Source organism: Grammomys surdaster, unplaced genomic scaffold, assembly GCF_004785775.1.
Source record: "Grammomys surdaster isolate TR1022 unplaced genomic scaffold, NIH_TR_1.0 269, whole genome shotgun sequence".
NCBI classification, from domain to species: Eukaryota; Metazoa; Chordata; class Mammalia; order Rodentia; family Muridae; genus Grammomys; species Grammomys surdaster.
In genome coordinates this window covers 2,081,999-2,100,285 of record NW_021604710.1, presented here as the reverse complement: position 1 = coordinate 2,100,285, position 18,287 = coordinate 2,081,999, and the positions used below count along the sequence as shown (strand labels likewise).

General features: G+C 39.1%; 1 protein-coding gene across 5 annotated transcripts in view; it reads left to right on the top strand.

Annotated features, from left to right (window-relative positions):
* Positions 1-18,287, top strand: part of Tpk1 (thiamin pyrophosphokinase 1) — a 311,282-nt gene that overhangs the window by 153,749 nt on the left and 139,246 nt on the right. The gene's annotated exons all lie outside the window — the stretch shown is intronic.

Here is an 18,287-nt window from a genome sequence, read left to right as displayed (position 1 = left end):
GATTTGCATTTATTTATTCTTTAATAATTTCTTTTATTTATCACTCAAATGTTCAATTAAATTAATTAGTACAAAATTTGTATTTCATATACCTTCAGTACCTGTTGAAGTGGTATAAAATTTGTTTTAGGTTTCTGTTTCAATGAATACCTAGAAATATAACCAAAGCATTAAATGAAATATTTTGTTTATTCTATCAAAAGCAATAAATTAAACAATATGCATTATTAATTGTATAATTTTATACCAAGGGAACATCATTGTATATTAGAATGCTTTGGATAGCAACAAGTATTGGCAAATGCATGCCAATCTGATATCATCGATCTACTACAGTAGGGTAGTCTGCAAGCACACCTCAGACCGGTCCATCCTCTATTTACATGATTTGCATTCATATGCTATGAAGCTTTCTCTTCACAAGACTTCCTTAATGCTTCAGCTACCACTACCATCTTTTGCCCTCTACAGCAGAGAAGGGAAGTAAAGTTGTGAAGGATTTCTCATCCTTTTCCACTATCACCCTACTTCACTCCCGGGATCTTTTTCTTAGACCTTAAGGATAACAAAGAGGATGAGAGTTCCTTGCCTGCTTCTCTGAATGGGGAGTGGGCTAGATCCACTGGATTATTTATTCAAAACACACAATGAGTAGCCATCTGCCAGGGTACTATGGTTTTAGGAGAAGCAACTCTAATAAGAACTTATTCCCCAGGAGTGTGGTCCCTAAGAGATTTACTCCAGCACATATGTTTTAAGTTGAGGAATAAATCCTCTTTTCTCTTTGAAGAAAAACCGTGTTAACTGTCATAATTGGCAAATAGTTCAATGTGCAGACACAAGAAAGTAATTCAGTGAACATTTATCATCTCTGTTGTGGCTTTGCTGAACTATACCAAATAGTTCATGCTCCTTCCAGCAGTAAATTGCTATAATTTAATACTTGTTTAGCAAAAAAGAAAACAGCCAATTGAGAATTAGCAACTCACCCATATATGTCTGATTTCTAGTTTATTAAGAAAATATTGTAAATGTTTGCAGTTGTGTCTTTTTTCAAACATTTCTGCTCAAATTATTAAAAAATAGGAATGTAATTATGTGAGTCCCATTTTTGTATAATTGATAGTATCTATAATACTGTCATTATTTCTCAAAAGAAACAATTTTATCTAAACTCAACAGGATCCCTGCATACAGAAAACTCATAGACTAGGGTAAAGAAAATGATCTGAAAAAAAGTTTCAAAATAAGCAACTAATAATGATAGCAATTATTATTGAATATTATTATTAAGTCCAATGCACACATAACAATTACCTTGTCTTTTAGTTCTGCTGGACCTAGGTCTGCTACTGCTGGGAGAGATGAGGCCTTGGCTTAAGGGTTTGCAGAAAAAGCCTGCATTCCTTGTGCTATGTGCTGAAGGGGTTGTAGCTGGGTGGCGGTATACATGAACATTTGTGTAGAGGAAAATGGACTCATGCCTGTCCTAGTGCCTACAACCTCTGGAACACTCGAAGCCTGTGTCATCAATCCTCTACCTCAAGGGTCTTTTTTGTAGCACCTAAAACTTTCCACTTTCCCTTCCCAGGTGATTTGACATATCTGTCTCTTTGCTTGAAAACCTGTTAAATTTTGTTTATCTTTTCTTGTCTCAACTGTACTTGATTAATTCACCAGATTTTCTGTTATGATCAAGTAGCTGAGGGTGTGTTCCTCCTCATCTTCATATTGCCCATTATTTCTACTTTAGGACACTCTGAATGGTTTTACAAATTTTGGTTTTCTTCCCATCTCTACTATCCAACCCAAGAAGTTGAGGTCAGTTGCAGGTATTAGAGACTTAATGCATAAAGAGATGCTCTGTATATTTGATGAGTTTGATATTTTATGAACATAAAGAATAGGACAGTTAATGAAAGGTTTATCAGAGAAGCTATAATGAGTGAATAGGAGCAAAAAGCAGCAAAGTAAGGAACAAGTTTAAAAGCTTGGTACCATGAGGCAAGGACAGATAACTTGGGAAAAGTAGGAGAACACCATATCCATTCTTCAGGGTCTCAGATAGGAATGAGAATTAAATTAACATGAGCTGAATCAATAGAAGAAAAACATGCACATTTGTTTAACACAAACTTTGAATAACATGAGAATCATTGTAGAGATATGAAATCCCAAAGTAGCATTTAGAACCAGTTACTTAAGTAATGGACTGTACAAAGAATATTTTTTTTATTGAAAATGACTTTTTTTTATACTGATTTTGGTTTCATTTTGATTATGGTTTGCCCTCCTCCTACTCCTCCCGTTTCTCCCCACCTCTCCTTCCATCTAGATCCAGACCTGTCTGTCTCCCATTGGCAAACAAACAGGCATGTAAGGAGTAATGATAAAATAAAATACAGTAAGGTAAAGCAAAACAATAAATTGTCAGCTATGCCAGCATAGCTGACTGAGCTCCTTGGATCAGCTGAGGGCTAGAGAAAGAAAACAAGGAGTCATCTGGTAAAGACCAAATGCTATATTTTCTACCGTGTAGCTCCCTTTTATACTCCCCACAAAACAGGAACACAAACAGGAACAGGAATAAAAACAGGAACAGGGAACAAAACAGGAACAAGGAGACACACTCGGCAGCCTACCACCCAAGCTTCGATTTCTCCTTGAGCAATCTTTTCTGGGAAATGCATAGAGATGGGGGAGCAGGCACAACAGCACAGGTGCAGAGGATGGTGAACCACAGTAAATAAACCAGAATATGACAAAACAGCCAGACAAGAAAAAGGAGCCAAAGAAAAAGCATACAAAACACATATAGGTGCTGAAGGACACACACAGGAATCTCATAAAAACAGAAAACTGGAACCCATGATGTTTATACAAAGGACCTGTATGGTTAAAAAAATATTCTGACTGAGCATTATGAGACAAAGATGCCATTAAGTTCATTTTGTGGCAGTCATCTGGTATTGGGCATGGGACTACCCTTAGGATAGTTTCTGCAATGACACAATCCTAGATAAGACAGAATTTTCATTTGCAGTTGGACCTAGCTTCTGGTTAGGGATGAAGGCGTGTGTCCATTTCTCCTTTCAGCTCTTGGACCCCTGTCTCGATTAAACCCATGTAGGACTTGTGTATGCTGCTCCAGTCTCTGTGACTTATGTGCTTTGATCCTATTGATTTAGGGGACCTTGTTTTCTTGGTGTCCTCCACCCATGTTGGCTCTAGCTCTTTTCCTGCCCTGCCCTCTGCATGGTTCCCTGAACCTTGAGGGGAGAGATTGCATGAAAACACCTCATTTAGTGCTGCCTGTCCCATGATCTCTCGCTCTCTGCACAATGTTTGGCTTTGGGTCTGTATTTGTTGCCATCTACTTCTGGAGGAAGCTTCTCAAAAGAAAGCTGAACAAGGCATGGATACGCTTTCCTAGCCCTGGAATGGACAAGGAATATTAGTCATGGAAAAATGACTAAATTATGCACAGACATATTTTATTATTCCAACCAACCCCATTCAGGGTATTCTTGGTCTTCCTACCTTTGAGGATAAGCTGTTGCCTCTTCCACACAGGGACTGCATATCTACTTTTAAGAGGAATTTTGAAGATCATAGACATCTTTTGCATCACCTTTTTATGTGTTTATAATTTAAATATTCAGCATGCTAGAGTGGTATGAATATGTTGGGATGGCTTCTTCCGAGCCTCCTTGGTTTCAGTGAACTTATGGCAGATAGTTTGAGAAGCTTATAATGGAAGAGACAATTATTGTTTTAATATTTTAAGTAGTAAACTTAGTGAGTGGAGATATAGCTCAGATAGATACACAAGTATGAAGACCTAAATGAAATCTCCAATACCATGTGAAAGCAAGGTTATATTGATATGTGTCTAGATTCCCAGCACTAAGTGGTCAAAGACAGATGAATCTAGCCCAGACTGCCTGCCTGAATAGTGAGGGTCAGAGAGAGGCCCTTGTTATAGAAAATAAGGTAGATGATGATAGAGGAAAACACCAAACTGCAACTGTGTATACACCTACACACACACACACACACACACACACACAGCATGATTATGAAGACTATGTTGCTCATGATGAAAACTTTTTGAGGTAGCTGTCATTCAGGCTGTAAAGCACAGTGATAGTAATCTGCCCTCAACTGCACATCATTGTCTGCACTTCTAGTTTCTTATTGTTGAAGGAATTATGTAAAAAGTGGGGCTGCTGGGCCGACCATCTATCTAAGCTGCGGCAGCTCTGCCTAGCTCACCTGCTATGTTCCATGGCCAGAGGCCACATGCACCAGATAGAACCGGCCAGCCAGAATCACCAGCTCTGCCACCCATGAGACGCCAGCATGGGAGATGGCTCTGCCAATCTTCTATGTTGTTTCCGCAAGGCTGGACATTGTCCAGACCATCCTGCCATCCACACAGGCCCAGTAGAAAAATGAGACTCTAATGCTTAAGGATTAATCAAAGGCTTATATATTTAGTAATGATCAGTAGCAAGATACCCATACAATCAGAAGCATGTGAACATCTGCCTCCATCTTCTCTCTCTCTCTCTCTCCCTCTCTCTCTTTCTCTCTCTCTCTTTCTCCCTTCCTCCCTCTTTCTCTCTCTCCCTCCTTCCCTCCCTCCCTCTCTCTCTCTCTCTCTTTCTTTCTCTCTCTTTCTCTCCCTCTCTCTCCCCTCTCCTCTCCTAGCTCCTTCTCTTCCTTTTCCTCTTCTCCTCCTTACTCCTCCACTTCCTCTTTCTCTCCTAAATCCTCCCATTCCTCCTACACTTGTGGCTAAGGGCAGTCTGAAAATATCAAACTGAGAAGTGCAGAAATCAGTAATTCATGGGTTTTTTGCATGTTGCACCTTTGTGAATAACTGGATGAAACAGTATTTTGTCCATTCTCCTTCAGGGTTATGAATTACACCCTCCCACAATCCAGGGTTTGCATATTGTATTTGCTAATCTCTCTTTAGTCATTTATTTGCCAGTTTGTGTATTGGATTGGTGCTCCCAGGATCCCAGTTCTGTTGTCCTATTAGTCATCATATGCCTTGTCATAGCCTCCATCATTCATGTCTGTTCATCTCATCACGTAGGCAAATTATTTCACATTGCCATAGAAGAAGAAGGGCTGGCTCTGTGCAGTAGCCTATTTTGAGGCAGAAACCACATTCCTGTAAGCTTCCCTCTAGCATATTGCTGTGGAATATCCTATTTCATTGTTGCTTACTATGATATTCCCACGTATTCAATTTAAGGAAGTACAATTTCTGTGAGTTTCTATTGGATTTTTTTTAAACCTTGAATACAGTGTTTTGTTTGATGAATTAGCAAGAGGTAAGTGTTAGAAAAGAAAATAATACTATATCCCCCTCGTCCATCCTTTTATCCCAGCATGAGATCATGACAGCTTTTAAAAATTTCTTCCTAAAATATCTATATGAAGTATAAGAAATAATCCTTTATGCTTCCTTTTTCCTAATAAAACACATTTTCTACCTGATTTCCTTCTTACAATTTATAGATAAATTTGTCACCAATTTATAACAGAAGATACAAGATCCTGTTACAAAATAAAATTTTAATTGTAGTGTAGACAAATGGGGTGGGTACCAGTGCATTTGAACGTAGGGCTGTACCATACAACATTGAGCTTTGGAGTATTGGATTAAATTCTCTTCTTAGCCTTAAGGAATTTACTATCTAGAATATGAGATTAATTGAAAAAAATCACATTAATTGTCTTTATTTCAAACCCATCTACCCTCAAGTCCCTTTTTTGTACATAAGGGTTCTCTTATGGATGTGACTCTAATGCTTTGCTTTCATGGGGCAATATTCCTTATCTGTAATGGAGTCTCAAATAATTCATTATCAGGATGACATCTGATATGAATGCGCTCCAAACAACACTTACTTTCTAGTCCTCAAGTGATTAAACACTTGATAACTAAATCATGCTATTCAGTAGGATACATTAAAAGTTGTGAGTCCAAGCACCAAAAAGTTGGTCTTCATGTTCTTTGAATGAAGAAGGAATAAGTTTACAGTTTAAGACACTAAAAACAACGGGATATGTCTTCATAAGGCATTGACTGGTATTACAGGACAGCAGTTTCAATTATTTCAGTTGCTGCTATATTTTTATATCTACACACATACATATATTTCTTTTGTTTTGCTGAGCTAGGAAATCACTCTATACCCCAGAATGACCTGTGTGTATCCTACTAAAACTATCCTAGGATAGATTTGTATTATTTAATTATGTCTGGGTTGGAATTCTCCACTGCCATGAGGCCTGAGGCCTGTGTTAAGGATTATAGATTGTCCTTCTTTTAAATTCTTTCATGCATATAGGCACCCTTATATGTCAGCGAGCACTGTGTATTTTAGACTAGTTACAGGCATTAATTACCCATATTGGATTTAGGTATACATTATTTTTATGATGGTTTTATTTTGTGTATTGCAATCATATATCATAAATGTCTTGCTTGAAAAACTACATTTGAAAATGAAATTTAAGACTTATTCACTAGAATGTAGGAGGACCCATGGTTCCCTGAGAGCTTCACAGTTATTCAGCTGTCTCCATGTGGCTTTCTAAAAACCCTACCAGACCTAATGCCCTGAGCATAATTAACTCTGATGCTTGGCCTCCTGAGCAAAATGTGGAAAGGTGTTGATATGTCCCCTTATACTGGGAACTTGGTATAGAGACATTTACATCATTCCCACTATAGTGGGAACTGGGTCTGGTGGGATTAACGAGCCAATATCTTTAACCAGATCTGAAACAAAATGTAATATTGCCTGTCAGGCAGTCTGTCTATTTATCTGGTGAGAAATTGTCACAAATCAGAAAAGACTAAGAATGTATGACGAAGAATATAGTGTCGTAATGTGTATCCTGAATTGGAAAAATGGTGTTGCTAGGCAGATGGTGGAATGTGGAGAGTTAGAAGCGAACAGCTTCAGTACTAGTTGTAACCAGTCTTCCATGATTACAAGATTATAACACAGAATAACTGAGTAAGGTACATGTCTGCATTATCCTTGTAAGCTTGTAATCTAAAAACGGTCTAGTGTACCAGTTTACTGGATGGAATATACCCTGGCTTAAATATATTATTTCCGTAGAACCTAGCACAGAACATATGTGATATGATTCAGTTTTGAGAAGAAAGGTGCTTCTTAGATGTAGGAAAACCAACAGTGAGTGGATTCACTTGCCTTATAGGATGCCTTAGAATGTTTCTCATTTGATTCTCTGCTTCGTGTTTAGCTGACTATTTTAGATGAAACCTTTGCTAGGAAATTTTAGTTTGACACTTGAAGTCATTTAAACTGGAAGAGTAGCCCAGTACTTCACTATCTTTCCATATCCCCATGGGATATAAATGGAACTCCGTCCCGTGTGGAGCAGCCTTATGAGCTGTAGTAACCAGATGGACTCATAAAGTTTGTTATTTATTTCTGCATTCTTTAAGTGGCCTGGTAACCTTTTCATGACTTTTCATTGTCCCTCTTTTCCCAGGTCTCTCAGTGTTGACATTGCTTCACTCCTGCCTCCTGGTCCTTCTCTTGTGTCTCTTGGCTTCTGTTACCACTTCTGTACCAATAACACCCTAATCTATAGCTCTGCTACAAAAACACAAAACCGTATTTCTGTTAGCTAACAGTGAGACAGAGGAACTTCAGTGTCAAACAAAATTCATTATCCTGCTCACAATACCTCATTTCCCATATCTCATTCAGTGGCACTGCCAGCATCCACCTGTATACACCTGTAAGCTTCCTTCTCTACTGCCCAATGGTCAATCACACTTACTTAAAATTCCCTGGTTCCCTCTCTTGCATGCAGCTCTTTCTTTGCAGTCTCACTGGTGCTATATTAGCTGGGTTATTTTGTTCGGTTTTGTACACTCTTTTTAGTCCCTCCATTTACTGTAAAGTCACACACTACATATTAATTGTGCATCTACTTGAAACCATTAATTGTCTCTCATTGTCATGTATATGTTAAAGCTAAGCCAATGACTAAATGTGTTCTAGTGGCATATGTACACGTACCAGAGGATTCTAAGACCTTCCCTTGCACATTCACTCTGTGATGCATGCTAGTAGCTTTCATTCTTCTCAAACGTATGAATAGAATCTTTCATATCCTTTTCATATCCATCATTACTAATAATGAGTATACTTATTATAAAAGTAGCAATTATAATTTAAATTTTTCTAAGCTACTAGTACTTATAACATTGTAAGTAGAACCTAGGTGCTCAAGTACTTAAACCTCTGTTTGGCCATGTGATAGTAAAAAGCTATATAAGTCTCCATTTTATTCCTTGTAAAATATGAGAATGAATTTACTTATAACAGAGTCATATGGTAACTTATGGCCTCTAATATTCTCCAGTCTGGTACAGGAGACAGGTAGCCATGGAGCAACTAGGTGTATAGTGGATGCTGCACCAACTGCAGGCAGATATACAACCTACGTGTTTCATCCTTTCACTGTGCATTTAAGGAAAACCTGGACTGGCAAATACTCTTGTAATGAGAGTATAGAATGCAGCTCATAGGAACAAGGTCTTCCTTGCCTCTCTAGTTAAGCAGAACTCACTCCTCTTTTCTAGTCTACTGGATCAGTTTTCCTTATACTCTTCCTTGCTCTGTTATCTCCTTAGCACGATGGCGTATGGCATACCTTTCTTTCAGGAAATTTTTAAAATATCTTTAAATGGTGGTAGAATATATGCTTCATATGAACAGGTGCTCATGTGTACCAGCCCCCTTTTATGTCCACCATAACCAAACTGAACCTGAAACATGTAGGAGCTCCATAAATATGAACATGTTCAAATTTGGAGGAATCCTATTTAGTAAGCCTTGTTATCTAATATTATTAAACATTTTTGCCAGCCTTAATTTTCAAAGCCCATCCTGATTCCACAGATCCTGTCCGATTGAAACTGAAAATAATTCTGTTTTAGAAATACATGGTAATTACCATGTTTATATCCAATATTTATATTAATTATATTATCTTATAATAATATATAATATGTTATATGGTGATATATTATATATGGTTCTGTATATCTCTATATTTTGATATAATGTGATTATTTTATCTTATTGGATTTTGATACAATGTGTGTTGTATGTAATTTGAAAGTATTAATATCTTACATGAAGCTTGTTCTGTAATGTATAAGTTGTTACTTCCAGAACTTTCATCTCTTTTTCTGTGTTTTAAGTTACTTGCACATGTCAAGAGGAACCAAAAATATACTGATTGATTCATAAGGCATTGCCATTGTGAACTTGGTGATAACAAATATGTCTTAAAGAAGTGATAGAAGGCCCTGTACTTTCCAACAGCAACTACGTAACTAAGCTATTGTTTGTAAGACATGCGCTACAAGGGTGACCATCTTTGGGGGAAGGAGGCGTTGGGGGTTCTGGGCCTGTCTACCTCAAAGGAATGTTATGAGCTTGAATAGGTAATTTTTTATGAATTTCCAGAAAGGAATGTGAAATAAATACTATATCTATCTACATATCATCAGCAGATTATAAATATGTCCACATATACCAATCCTCACTCTTTAGTACAGAAGTAGTGTTGTTTTCTTTGTCAAGTGCCACAGTCATTGAGACAAATGCTGTCGAGGCTGAGGGAGAGACAAGGATGCCAGGAAAAGGAAGTTTCTGGCCGTCAGGTCCTAGCATATTGTTTCCTACATCATTTTGCAGAGGCGTTCCAAAAGAGGAACTCACATCTGTTTCTCCTTCACAGAGAACAGAAATCTGTTTTATAGTACTGTGCAACAAGAGAAAATAGATAAACCTAGTGCTTTGAAGTGGTTTGGGAGATGGGCTAGGGACATAAAAAGTGTCCTACCTCAGAGACTCTGGCAGTCTAATTCATTCTTGAAGAAGAGAAGTGTGTGTTTATAGGCCCCAGGACAAAGGTTATGTTTATCTGATTACCAGGAACCTCAGCTTCATGAGTCACTTGCCAGATGGAATTTCCTAGTAATGTATCGAATGACGTCTTTGGTGGTTGTGAGGATCCTCTTCAGAAGACATAGGGCCTCATGTGAAAAGGAATTTTATACCATTATGAAGATTCAGAAACCAGCACTGAAAAAGAGGCAGTGTCTTGAGGCCTTCCACAAGATAAGTTGTCATACAGTAGCATGCACTAGCTTAGTAAATAGAAATTCACCCTCCCGCCTTTCTTTCTTTTGGCAAGATATTAAATGCAATAACACCTGCGTTAATAACTAAGATCATCCACACTGATAATGTATATTTTTTTTAAAAAGTGATTTTTGTATAGGTACAAAGTCATGCCTGCTTCATACTGATAATGTTGTATATTTTTTTAAAAAGTGAATTTTGTAAAGCTGCAAAGTCATGCCTAAAAATCCTGAAAGGATGTTCTAATATGTCACAGGTAACTATGCAGAGCGCTGTATCCTCAGTGGTGATTGATTAGTGATCAGGGGAGATCTACGACTCTTCCCCTCTGCCTGAGTATATTCTGTTTGTGTTATCTGATGATCATTATTGTCTCACCAAGTTCCCTTATGTAACAGAAGATGGACTCCAGCATGCTCAGTTTCCACCCTTGGCTCTAGAGGCAGAAGTAAAAAAGGCTTTCAAGCAATGTGGCTTCTCTCCCTTCCTCCCTCCTTCCCTCCCTCCCTCCCTCCCTCCCTCCCTCCCTCCCTCCCTCCCTCCCTTCCTTCCTTCCTTCCTTCCTTTTTTCCTTCCTTCTTTCCTCTGTTCATTCCTTCTTGGCAGCTGTGAAATTTGCAACTTGCCTCCCCTGGGATTTCCTTTTAAGTTCTAATAAATTTCCCTCTAGCTTCCATTTGAGCTGTTCTTTCCCTTCCAGCTTTAGTTTGTATCTGTTTTTAAATGTGCTTCGTAATGGGACTAAGAACCCCAAAGAGGGGACTCCAACTTCCCAGGAATCACAGGATGGTTCTGCTGGGACTCCTCAAGATTTCTGGTAACACTTCTTTCATGCCTTTTAGTTCTTCAATTGGAAGAGAAAATGAAGCCATTCCTGTTCTCCTAGACAGCAATAATACTTGGATATGGAACCTACAAGCTGAGCTCTTTGAAGTGATGACTAGAATAGTGGTTATCAAAGGCTGGAGGAAAGAACTGGTCAAAGTGGGGTGGAAATAAGTTGACCAGTATGCACTAAGTTAGTTAGAATCAGGAAGTTTTGGTGTGCTTTGTCCAGTTGGTTAACTAAAGATAACAACTATGTGCTGTACATTTCACAAACTAAGATGTAGGAATTCCAGGGATTAACAAGAACCAGGAGAAATAAGCAATTCAAATGCCGTAGTTACTTACAGAGTTTAAAAGTATACTTAGGCTCTTGCCAGCATCCAAAAGAAAAAGACTAAGAAGAAGAAAAAATATTTACACCTTTCTGAATTGGGAGTCAAAAATGACCGACCCAGTCTCATGGTGGGCTAGGCTCGACTCCAGAAACTACACTAGTGAGCAAGAATTCTCAGAAGGAAATGCACATTATTTTAAGGAAAAACACCTTCCTCGAGTTAGTCCCTAGCCAGCTTCTTAATCAGCCCTACTAGACTAACACCTAAGGAAGGAAAGTAGGGCATGTCTCTACCAACAAGTAGATTGCATTCTCACAGTACCACCCTGCTGCCTTTCTATGCCTGCCATATGTCATTTAATATTAATCTCCAGCTCTATGTTGTTATGATGATAGATTTCTTCCTTCTTGCAATTGAATGGTTTTTCTTTGTTTCAGGAAAGCCTCACAGAACTCAGAAAAATGCTGCGCTCATGATTTTAGTTTATCATAGACAAGGATACACATTAGAGCTGGTGGAAAGGACACAGAGAAAGTTCTGTATGGCCCATAAGGTGTGCAACCCTTCCAAACACCAATGTTCAGACATGTGAACCTCATGTTGAATCCTGAGTTTCTACTGAGACTTCTTACATAGCTTCATTACTTTGGAACTTTGGTCTTATAGCTGAACTTAATCTCTATTCTCCCTCACTAAAGAATCAAGCTACTGCCAACAAGTCCCAAATCTCTGTATCTACTCATATAATCCTTCCCATCTCCCATCTGAGGTGTGCTTGGAGCCTACCATAAGCCTGTTGTTTATAGACTCGGGGGTGAGCCAAATGGCCCATGAGTTACTAAGGTTACTCAAGATCTTTGAAGGTCTGTTCCAGGAATCAAGGGCAAAGGCCAAACAAGTTGTCTAATATATATCAAGAACTTGGTCCCATTTCTCTGTCCATCCTGTTTTCTTTGAAATTTCTATAGCATTTAGTTACTCTGGTATATGTACTGTGGATATTGTGAAAACCCTTGACACATTAAAATTTATATTTTAAAATAAAAAAGAAATTGCTTTCAGCTGTCCCTGCTGTTCCTCTTTCTTAAGGGCAGTTCAATGTAATGTTAATAGTCAGTGCACTGTCCATATGTGTGCAAATCTACATATGTGGAATGGAAATAGCAACACACTGCTTCTCTTCTGAGTACCTTCCCGTCTAAACACACACGAGTGCATATCTTTCCTACTGTAAACTGTTGAGTCAGAATATAATGTATTAGGAAACAGTGCTGTCTGAACTTGTATTGATTACCTTTTGATCTATTTCAGGTGCCTGTAATTAACCTGAAGGATATTAACTTCTAAAAGCATTTATAGAAGTAAAACATTTCAGTAAAAAATTATTATCAAATAAATATTGTAATCCAGATTATGAATTTACTATGATACTCATATGGAGACTATTCAGCAAAATGGTAAATAGGATTGTGAATATCTTCAATGTAAATCTAAGCATGATGATATGATAAATACTATATTCATATGGATTAATATGTATGCAAACTAACTGTACTGTAAGAAGTAAGCATTAAATAATGGGTTACTGCAGTGATATTTTCATTTGACATTATAAAATGGTCCAACTCATATCTTGAAACCCAAGTGCTAATACCAAGTACAAATTTGCTACCAAAACATTCTATTCTTCTTAATGGTAGAACCATAAACTATTTCTATTCCACCATCTTGGAATATCAAATGATTATGCTACAGCAAGTCTGATAGCTACCCATTATAAACTACACAAAAACAATGAGGAGAACTTTATACTAGTAAGCATTGAGGAAATAATGCATAAAAAACACTGCAAATAGCCAATTCTTACTCATCCAGAGTGGAAACCAGGCATTTGAGGCATTATGTTAGATAGGCATGTAAAACTAAGTATTATTTTATGATCGAGGCAAAGCAAGAAATACTGTGGGGTGAGAAGACGCAATCCTGATGTAGGGTGCTGTCATTGCTATTCCAAATGACCACACATGACAAAACATGGGTCTGTGGGACCAGAGTCAGCAAGCTTCCGCGTGGTTTGAAAAACAAGCTGCTCAGCGTGAGGAGGGTCCTGACACAGACAGGGATGGGAGCAATGCTAAATCAATCATGACTTGGAGTCAGTAGTGGATGCAAGCTGTCAGTTCAAGCGCTCTCTCTTTGCCCGAAGATTCTCATCCGTTTCCTTCCTCTCCTTTCTTCCTTCTCCCTTCCCACTTTTTGCCTTTTCCAGCAAGCCTGAACTCAGTCCTTTATTTACCAAAGCTACACCAGCAAGGCTTTGATCATTTTTAATATTTTTTTTAGAAATCCTCAAATTTACATACACTTTATGAATTCCAGATTATTAGTCCCAAACCTTGCTTCCTTAAAACAAAAACTGAAGACAAAGCAGAAGCACATTTCTTTATAGTTTTTACATAGCCTGTGCTTCATGGCTAGCTTGGCACAGCTCTTGAGGTTTCCAAGTACAGCAGACAGCAGTCTTTAGTAACTGTTTTCATGTAAAATCAGACACGGGACAGACTGCTTAAGTGAAAATGATTCCGTACAAAGATTTTAAATATATGCAAGTAAAGCACCTAGCTCTCTGATATCTCTCTCGACAGTGTCTTCTCCAATCCTTCAAGCAGCTGGGAGAACAAGCTTTGTATATGCTTATACGTCATCCTTTAATTCTCTAATCCTTGTTTCCTCATCTGTACCATTCCATAGGCTCATGTACCCTCCTAATACTAGTGTTTCTAGATTATATACAAGCCTTGCTCCTATAAAATAAACCCATCTTTCATATGCTTATGTTTTATAGATCCCTTCTTTTGCTATCCATGCCTTTTCTTCCTGGGACTACTTTAACTCTCTATCCTTGATGTCCTCAAGTTCACCGTGGCTACTTAAAGCAACAGTCATTGAACCACAGAGTACGTATGCTTCCTCATGATTCCAAACTCAAGGTCAAGTCTGGCAATGAACTATTTTTACAAAGGACCATGTAGGTTTTTATGGCCCCTGTGGTTGTGTTGTCTAGATCCTTTCCCATGGCACTAATGGCCAAGCAGAAGATCTGTTCCTCATCCTCCACAGCCTCGTGACCACCTCCATTCCTCATTCTTGGGGGCTGCATCTGTTCCCTTTATTATGGAGGGATTAGGTCTGAGTAATGAGAGAAATATATTCTCCAGAAAGAGAGATTGAAACTAAACTAGAAGAGAGTAGCTCAGCTTCAGGCCAACGGCCGTCATAGGCACATGTGGGGATCATGGGACTCAATGGCATAGCACCTCGCCTTACGCAGCTCTGCTGGATGCAGCGCCTTCCTTTACCTGCACAGCTATGACAGTGAAGAAAGATAGCACACATTTTATTCTCTAGGACCCACCAAGTTTCCATAGAAAGGGAACGAGACTGTGCAAGTTGAGAGTCCTATCAGATACTTATTTTGATTAGAGCAGTATGCATATTAGAGAATTTTTAGCCATTGTGAAAATTTTCAGGATGTTTACTAGGATTTCAAAAACAAGCTTTTCAGTATTTAGTTTGTCTACCAGTCAGTAATTTATTCTCAATGGGCATCATCTGTATAAAATCAATTGTAATAACCTTTCTAAGTCTACTTTCAATCACTGCAAACTTAGGAATATGTCATAAGTTACACGTTTTCAATTTCATCTGAATAACTACCATGGGAAGATTACTATGATGTGAACATTGCAAACCATGAATGATATAGCTTCCCATGTCTCCAAGGTGTATAATCTCACAAGAATACTTTGAAATTCTTTTTCCCTAGAAATACATTCATATCCTGACGGTGAGAGGTTTGGACGCTGTAATTATCTCCAGTAGGCTTTATGATATTCATGTCATTTATTCATACATACTCTTATCTACTGTCATTTTACTCACACATAAATATATTACTGACTTTTCTACACAAAGCTTTTAATTTTCAGCACTGTTAAATAAAATTATGTAAAAAAAATTTTTTTTAAAGACTCATGAGAGATTGTTGTGTTTGATTCAGCTCTCGGGCCAGTCAAGTCTGAAGAGTGGAAATGTAAATCCATGCAAATTTGCTCCTGAAATCTATTTGAATATTTACATTGAGAAGGCAAAATAATGCATTTCTACATCTTCTGAGATGCCATGTTTGTTTTATTTTAACAAAAATGTATTGTATCTCTAGAGATCTCATTGCTATGGCTTGGCAAACTGTGGGGTGGTGGGCTGGGAGAAGCAGCTGAGTGCCTGGTTGAGCAAGTCTTGAATCCCAGATCTTTATCAGGACAGCAGGTGTTCAGCTCTGCCCCCAGGCCCTGGTTCTTTTCATTCAGCTTCGGCCCTCCACAACCCCTCCCAAAGAGAGGTCTGTGACCATCAGGAACAGTGCCTCCTGCTCTCCCACATGTAGATGAGGTATCTCTAAGCTCTCAGACCAAGCCAATAGACATTATCTGCTGCCAGACCCTAACCCACCCTGAAACTGTGTATAAGGGCTCTCTATTCAGAAGAAGTAAAGATGTGTGTTCAAGAATCATCTGAGAGTTGTCATGAATCATCATGTGAGTTGTCCAAGAGTTTCTGTCTCAAGAGCTGTAACACTTGGAGAGAGATCTGCTCTCCTGGAACCTTCCTGGGGCACCAAGCTGCTTCCTTGCCAGCTAGCCTTTCTATCAGCCCAGCCTGGGCAAGCTCAGCGATGAGAGACAGGTGCTGCACCTGGGAGTGACCACAGCAGCGGCTGGCCGGAGACCAACAGACAGTGGAGATGCGGGCAGAGGCAGCAGCAGAGACAGTAGCGGACCCTCCCTGCTCTCATTCTGTTCCCAGCTGGGAGATCATTGTGGGACACCCTCCAGAACCGGGAACCCACAGCAAACTGTGGTGCACTCCATCAAGGAACTATGAGAGTACAAGGGCCCTTCCTGGGCAAGCATCGCATCATTACTGTGGTTTTGATTTGGATGACTGTAAGATATAAACCCTTTCCAGGGTAAATTTTAGAAAGCATTTGAGCACTGTGTGAGTGAACTCGGCCATTATACTAGACACTGCTGTGTATCTAATCAAAGTGCTGCATGGTGTTTAAGAGCAATATAAGAACAAAGAATGAATATGAGTCTATATTTACACAGAGTGGGAAGAGTTGGGGCAAGTAGGAAAACTCATCCCTTTCTACACAGTATATGTAGAGCCCAAGGAGGGGAAAGGTCACCGCAGACTTTGGGACCAGTTTGTCAGGTCTGCTTTTAGAGAATCTGTCATCTCTAGGCCAGGAGTTTATATCTCCAGGTTAAAAAAAAAAATACAAGATAACTTTTTAAAAAATACTTTCAGGTTGGATTGAGGAACGTAATGACAGAAACCAAGTCATTCCCATATCCCCTCCCCCTGCTTCTGTGAGGGTGTTCCCATACCCGCCCACCCACTTCTACCTCACCGCCCTAGCATTCCCCTACACTGGGGCAGCGAGCCTTCACAGGACCAAGGGCCTCTCCTCCCACTTATGCCCGACAAAGCCCTCCTCTGGTACATATGTGGCTGGAGCCATGGGTCGCTCCATGTATACTCTTTGATTGGTGGTTTAGTCCCTGGTAGCTCTGGGGGTTCTGGTTGGTTGATATTGTTGCTCTTCCTATGAGGTTGCAGATACCTTCAGCTCCTACAGTTCTTTCTCTAACTCTATTGGGGACCCCGTGCTCAGTCCAATGATTGGCTGTGAGCATTCGCCTCTATAAATGTCAGGCTCTTGCAGAGGCTCTCAGGAGACAGCTGTATCAGGCTCCTGTCAGCAAGCACTTCTTGCCATCCACAATAGTGTCTAGTTTTAGTGTCTGTTTATGGGATGGATCCCCAGGTGGGGCAGTCCCTGGATGACCTTTCCTTCAGTCTCTGCTCCACCCTTTGTCTCTGTATTTACTCCCATATTTTGTTCCCATCCTGAGAAGGACCGAAGCATCCACACTTTGGTCTTCTTCTCCTTGAGCTTCATGTAGTCTGTGAGTTGTATCTTGGGTATTGCAAGCTTTTGGGCTAATATCCACTTATCAGTGAGTATATACCATGTGTGTTCTTTTGTGATTTGGTTACCTCACTCGGGATCATATTTTCTAGTTCTATCCATTTGCCTAAGAATTTCACTGGGAAAAGGGATAACATCTGAAATGTAAATAAAGAAAATATCCAATAAAAGAATAGAAAAGAATGTAATGACAGTAAGTCATGAGTTAGTTGCAAAGTTGTTTGAAGATTAAACTTATTTTTTCCATTAGGGGTTTCAGAAAATAGAGACCTAGAAATTAGCATTAAAATATCGACTTCGTATTGAGTTTGTTGTTTGTTTGATTCTGTCTTGTGTCCTCAGAAAAATATTCACATGTAAACATTTAATGTGTGTCTTAGTCACTCTGCTAATTGTTGTTGATTAAGAAAAGTAAACTGAATGAGATCTAGCTCTGATTTGAGAATATCCTATTTGTTGGAGCAAGGGCCATTGTGTTTGTATTATCTAACGTGCTGTCACCCACACTACAGCAGAAGTCAGGTAGAAAGGGTGACAGGTTGACATTACCTAACCTGGCTCTCTTCTCTCTGCCATGTGGAGATACAGAATACCAATATGTAAACCAGTAGAGGTTCCCCAGCAAAAGTAGCACCTTTCCATCTTGGACTTGTGTAGCCTCATGAGTTGAGGGAAGTAAATACTGCTTAGATTTCCTTGGCTGTGTTCATTTCTTATAAGCTCAAACATGCTCTGACAACTCCTTCTTTTTACATTTTGTCTCGTTTATTCTTCCACGCTTTTATCAGTATGCACATAATGCTCTTTGAGCAAAGCCCCTTCCCATTATCCTTTGTTATT